Source organism: Choristoneura fumiferana, chromosome 19 (genome assembly GCF_025370935.1).
Source record: "Choristoneura fumiferana chromosome 19, NRCan_CFum_1, whole genome shotgun sequence".
Lineage (NCBI taxonomy): Eukaryota > Metazoa > Arthropoda > Insecta > Lepidoptera > Tortricidae > Choristoneura > Choristoneura fumiferana.
The window spans coordinates 119,640-126,439 of NC_133490.1; the positions used below are offsets into that span (position 1 = coordinate 119,640).

The window sequence follows — 6,800 nt, forward strand, 5'->3', positions numbered from 1 at the left end:
CAGAGGGTAAAGACACGTTGTACGAGTATACTAACCTAACCTAATTTCATATTTTCTAATCATAACAATTGACCAGAGCTCAGTGCTAGACTTTGCGCCGCACACAACAGAGGCAATGCCCTCTATTTGCCTAGCTCTCGATTGTTTTCTTTGCCAAGGACTAAAGTACGCTGCAAGTAGTTACTGAGCTGAGGGTAAACAACGCGTCAGCTCGTATCAGTATAAATAAGCTGGCGGCGCGGGCGCGGCCGCGTGACGTCGGGGGTTTGCCTTGTTTATGCGTGTGCAACTACCTATCCGGAGTCACAGTCACCTGGCCTTGCGCTTGACCGCAACAAACAGACGAAAGCATACGCTAGTAAGTATAGACTATATTTAAGATAGATAGATATTTATAAATGACTTTCTGCCAAGTTTCTTGCGGCGCATTCTTCTTGGCAATGATGGTCTTTCCGAAAGCGCTGGTAGTTTAAATAATGACTAGTAAAAGTGCCCATTGCGGCCTATTTATTGAATAAATGATTTGAATTGTGAATTGAATTTTGAATAGGCTACTATCCTACTAATATTATAAATGCAAAAGTGTGTGAGTGAGTATGTTTGTTACTCCTTCACGCTGAAACGGCAGGATGGATTTAGATGAAATTTGGTATGTAGATAGCTGGACATCTGGAATAAAACAGGCTACTTTTTATCCCAATATTCCCACGGGATAGGGATAAAATCTCGAAACAACCGCTGGGCTCAGAGTCATGAAATTTGACATAATTGTTAATGTAACGCCAATGAAAACCACGATTTAATTTTCGGGAATTCCCACGAGAATTTTTAAAACTCCCGAAATTTCAATTCGGCTGCTGGGTCTAATGATTTACGTGTGCGAAGCCGCGGGTAAACACCAGTTTTAAATATAGTCTGTAGTCGATCAAGAAATTGGTTGGCTGCCCTCAGGGTCAACGCCGTTTGGACAACGTCAAGGTTTATTTTCACTTGCAAATCAGTCTGACATTCAACCTAAGAAATGTTTCAGTAACGTGGGCTTGTTCCATAAAATAAGAGTTTGTTGATTGGTGGAAATATTCACGGTGGTCACAGTTTATACATTAGGTTTAGGTGCATGCCTAGCGATGCATTTTTGTATCACTTTAAGTGAATCCTAGGTATTTGGTTCTATAAGAGATGTCAGAAGTGATACGCTCTGCAATAGTAGCTGAAATAAATATATCAACAATGATGATGAAATATAATACGTCCACTACAAGGTCGCATCTAAAGCGAATCGCTGTCGATAACATTTCGATTAAATAACAGATACTTATGCAGGAGATACTTTACAGTAGAATCACCATTTCTGTGAATCGTCAGTTAAAAAAATCTATTCACAGTTTATAAGAAAACTGTATTTCAATATCGAAATTAAAAATATCTAAAGTTAAAACGTCGAAGGCCAAAATATCGAAAATCATAATATCGAATGATCAAAATATCTACAACCGAATGATCGATATATGTTAATATCGAAACACAAAATATCAACCGTCAAAAAACCAAATATTAAAATAGCGAAGTATCTTAATATCAAGAAAAATGCATAGAACTCGATTCTGGCACTTGACGGCCGCTGCCGCTGCCGCTTCGCTTCGCTCGTTCGGCTCGTGCTTGTTTTGGTCACGGTTGAACCTAACCGCTCCTCCTCGCTGCGCTCGTCGTCACACCTAATTTTTAGATAAGATTACTCAGTACCTAGAATTTAAAATTGAAGTCTTATTAATTCAATCAAAAAGTTTAGGTGCGACGTGTTAGGTTCAACTTATACTTTCGACATTTTGAATTTCGACCTTATGATCGTTCGACATTCTGACTTTCGATATTTTGACCGTCGACGCTTTAACCTTGGATATTTAAAAATTCGATATTCAAATACGTGCCCCTTCTCGCGCTAACATAAGCTAATTACAGAGATGTCCAAAAGTTGAAGATTAAATTTTAATATCTTAAAATATAATATTATCAAGTAAATCTACTTTCCTCTGACGCTGGAGTGTTTGAGACAATTTATCATTTTCTTGACATTTATTAGAGTGCGTAGCAACCGCGCGTCTGCGACCCAATAACTATTTAATTGTGTACAACAGCATGGCGCTGAGTCTCCAATCGCCATGATCCAGTTCAGAGCAAATCGCGCATCACCAGAGACTGTCTGATGTCACCGCGATGATCTGTCATAAGTACAAGTACCTAACTACTATACTAAATGATGTGCAATTTATAAACAACGCGAATCGCGGAAGCACGGCGAGGGGGGGGGGAGCCACGTGCATCAGATAAATGCTGCCTCAATAGAAAGACTTGTCTTAATTTTTTTATGGTATAGGGGGCAAACGGTCAAGCGAATCGCCTGATGGTAAACGATTACCGTCGCCCATGGACACCTGCAACACCAGAAGAGTCACAAGTGCGTTGCCGGCCTTTTCATATTTGGATAAAATAGAGGACTAATACAAGGCTAATGTATAAAGTTGAATAGAGCCAACGTTTCCTGGTGTGGCCCCCGTTCTGTTTGACGTGTTTTGAATTTGAATCAAACTCCGACGAAGTTATCTACGCAATTCGGCAAAAAAACTATAATATTATTGAATCTGCGCTGATTGATAACGTTATCCAATACTTGACGCAAAAACTTTAGTCTATTCACGTAATGCTGAGATACCGACTGTTTATCATCGCGAGCGAGATACCTAATAAATAATTTTCTTGACGCCATGTTTGAGCTGCGGGCGCGATGAGGTTACGGGGGACCGGTCCGTGTTATAAGTACCTACTACTGTAGCAAAAATCTTGCAATCTAGCTTCTTTACCTACATAAATCCATATACTAATATTATAAATGTGGAAGTGTGCGTTTGTATGTTTGTTTTTCTTACACGCCGCCACAGAGCCGTTACTCGACGTCATTTTTGGCATAGAGATAGTTTTATAGGCCAGAGAGTGACATAGGCTACTTTTTATCCCGGAAAAATAAACAGTTCCCGAGGGAACAGCGCGCGATAACCGAATTCCACGCAGACGAAGCCGCGGGCAAAAGCTAGTAAAATAATATAACTAACATAAACTTAAACTACATATACATATATACCTAGGTACCTACTGCTTTATGCGTGGAACACAAGTCACCATATAAATTTATCATAATTAATTTGCGGCCTGTGAAAAGCATTTTATCAACATGCTTTTATTTGTTCAGATGCGCGACTAAACTCAAGCAAGTGTCACTTTAAATAAGCAAGCAGCTCCAAGACCTCGCTGCGCTGATAGCCATAATAATAGAATGATCCTCCATTTGTCTGCATGGTGATGATTGCTGCAGCTTCCGACGCTGCCTCTAAACGAATATTTATGGCTCAGGACAAGTGGCAGCTAATCCCGCCGTCACGCGCGAGGCTGCTCCGCGAAAACCAGCGTTTTCCCTCTGATTAGATTGTAGATGTGAACTCTACCTAACTGTCTTTGCTAACTGCGCGATAAGAATGCAAACGCTATTTGGCACGTGTAACCGCGCCGACGCAGAATCAGCTATTCGCGTATAATGAGATGCGCAGGCGCAGCGCACTGTCCGTCTCCGCGGCCACGCCTACGGCCACGGCCGTTAAATAACAAGCAGAGAGGAGGCTCGCGCCCAGCACCGGGATGTAAACAAACTGGTTTAATGGTTTTTTTATTATAAATCTATATATGTGTTTAATAAGTTTAGAGTTTTTTTTAAATCCGTTCTTTAGCCCACGTGACTATCCTACTAACAACGGGAGGGAGCATCTCTTGATCAGGAGCTTAGATTGAGGTCTGAACTGACAGCCATTTCAATGCTTTCAGTGATGTGATGATGGTTTTAACTTGTACGAGTAACAAGGCTGATCAAGCCTTGTCGATTGTTAACCTCTTCCTCATTTCATGTTTTGGTTCGTTTTTAAAATTCAATTCAAATTTCAATTTTCGAATATCCACTGTAGGTACTTTCAAATTCAGCACTTTGTTTTTATGTCAAAATTCATTCATTCATTCTACGATCAGCAGCCATACTATAAGGACGTGCTTAATATTTTTATTATTTTGACATCAATATCTATTCGATCATAATATTATAACAGTTTCACAGAGTTTCACTGTTTTACTTAACTCTCTAAGGGACTTGAAGGCACAATTGTAAGTCCTACAACATTTGTAACCGTTTTAGCTTATTTACAACGTCCCAAATGTATTAGTTTTTATATACCTAAATTCTTTTTTTGTATGCATTGTTACAGGTGCCTTCCATCTTACATTTAAATAAACCTCTTGAACATCTCCTGTCTTTACCTCTTCATCATCATCTGTCGCACACATCGTGACAAACTGACGTCAAATGTACAAATTTATTTGCAGTGTATGGAAATTTTGCTTACAAGTATGTACCTACTTTTCGGGCTACGTTTTGAGCGCGACAGTATAAATGTCGTGACACTGAAACGTGTTGAAGATAACAGCGGACTTGTTATTTTTATGCCTCTCGAAATGTTCGATGATTTATTTGAGAAAGCAGAAGCGCGGAGGCGCGGGCGCCGCCTCTCCGCGCAAATAGAATGGAGCTATTTACGCAGCGCGCAGCGCCCGCGCCGGCGCCGGCGTCACACGCCCCTGAAGCCGGTGATAAAGATAACGTTCGGGAGTTGAATGTTAACGCGCAGCCGAATACCTAATTTAATCAAAAGTTTTATCATTAGTTAAGTCAAGTTAAGCTAGGCGAGCGCTGAGCTGTGATAAATGAGAAAATCTATTTGTTTTTAGAGTTTTTGAACGAGGATAGGTAATATTGAAGACAGCTTTCGCCCGCGGCTTTGCTCCCGTGCAAGAGTTCCTTATCGATTGGAAATTTCATTTTTTAGGGTTCCGTACCTCAAAAGGAAAAAACGGAACCCTTATAGGATCACTTTGTTCCGTCTGTATGTCTGTCAAGACCCTTTTTCTGAGGAACGTGTGGGGGTATCTAGCTGAAATTCATATCGAATACTCAGGTCTACTGTGACTACCTTGGAGCTGTGAAAAAATCAAACTTCTAAGCCAACGCAATCAAAAGATACAGCCGTTTATGCTGCACTTTTCGACACTCGCAAGGGAATCAAAACCTACGTATACTTACAGGGTACTTCCCGTGAAAATATTGAAATTTAGTACATACATATGAGGAGTTATTAGGAGGTTATGTTTAACTGTGTTTTTGTTGTGATGTAGTATGTTTTTGTTGTCAATAAATGTTGTGAGTGAGTTTATATTTGTAAGGAACCCTCGGTGCGCGAGTCTGACTCGCACTTGGCCGGTTTTTTTACTTATTTTTTTTAATGTCCGTATTAAGACGTACCTAATAGTTACACTAACTCAGTAGCGGCGTTAGGGTAGGGCGTGCCGCGCGCCGGTGTGGGGCGGCCGCCCAGGGCGCCGAACTTAAAGGGGCGCCTGAAGCCTATATACAGGGCGTCCCAAGACTATGGGGCATCAAGGGAAAGAACCTGAAATATCGTAGATAGGATATTTTGCTGAAAGAAGACTTTATGTTGTTTTTAAAAGTTAGTAATTCTGCATTTAAAGATTTTCTAAGAATTACTTGCTTCGTCTGGGAATCTAACCGACTTAAATGTGAAAAAAATAATTTCACGTTGTTCCTTTCTTTTAAGATAGTATGTTACTCAGGAAGAATTATTATTTTTTCATCATAAAAATGCGGGTGTTTTTTTTTCACAGTTAAGTCCGTTCGACTCCCAGACGAAGCAAGTAATTCTTAGAAAATCTTTAAATGCATAATTAATAGCTTTTAAAAATAACATTAAGTCTTCTTTCAGCAAAATATCCTATCTACGATATTTCAGGTAGGTACTTTCCCTTGATGTCCCATAGTGTTAGGACGCCCTACTTACCCTACTTGCTAGAAAATTCCCAAAAAGTTAGGGGCGCCGTGGAAATCTCGCCCAAGGCGCTGGAAGTGCTAAAACCGGCACTGTACTAATACTAGTTAATACTGAAACTAAAGTAAAAATTTATCGTGAACTATTTTTTTTTTTCGATTTTTGACTACATTTCAGCTGTATTTCTGCGCCTGAAGTGCAACATTGCGTTTAGCCAACGACAGCGAACAATCATGTCGCATACCGCAGACCCTTAACTAACAATTATAACTATTAATTCCCGCGAGTTGTTTGATTAAACAAACCGCGCGGGCTCATCAAATATTAATTAGCAATCGCGAACCGGATCATCAATGTCGTCAATAAAATTACAAGAATAATAAATAGTAAGTAATTCAATCGTTTAGCGTAGATATTTACCCGAAATATTGTCACTATAAATTCTAAAACATTACGTATCATACGGACTAATTTTTGAAAATTATTTGAAGCATAGCGCCTCGTGGTGTCCATTGTTGATAAACTGTTTAGTACTTACACGCGTGTGAGCAGTCGAGTAGCGTCGGGTCAGTCGTGGGCGCGTCGTGCGGCGGCGGCGGCTGCTCGGCGCTCACTGCCGAGGGCTGCCGGCGCTGCCTCGCGCGCCCGCCCGATAGCCCCTGACACTGACCTCTGCTGCCCGCGCTGACTCCACGGGGATCGAGACAAGCGGAGAGGAGAATTCAAGTGGAGTGGCTGTTAACCCCGGGGTAGATGAGAAACCCCTTAAACCCTCGTCCTCCTCGTAATACTTAAGCTCAAGCAGTTGGAGACTTGCAGCCGAATTTTGACCAATGAGAGTTCGGCTCCTCTGGCTGGTTCCTCCTT

General features: G+C 40.9%; 1 protein-coding gene across 1 annotated transcript in view; it reads right to left on the reverse strand.

Annotated features, from left to right (window-relative positions):
* Positions 1-6,578, reverse strand: part of LOC141438817 (hexokinase-4-like) — a 35,982-nt gene extending 29,404 nt beyond the window's left edge. Inside the window, exon 1 of the mRNA XM_074102807.1 lies at positions 6,472-6,578. The gene's annotated coding sequence lies outside the window, so the exon portion shown is untranslated. The remainder of the gene's footprint in view (positions 1-6,471) is intronic.
* Positions 6,579-6,800: the final 222 nt, after the last annotated feature.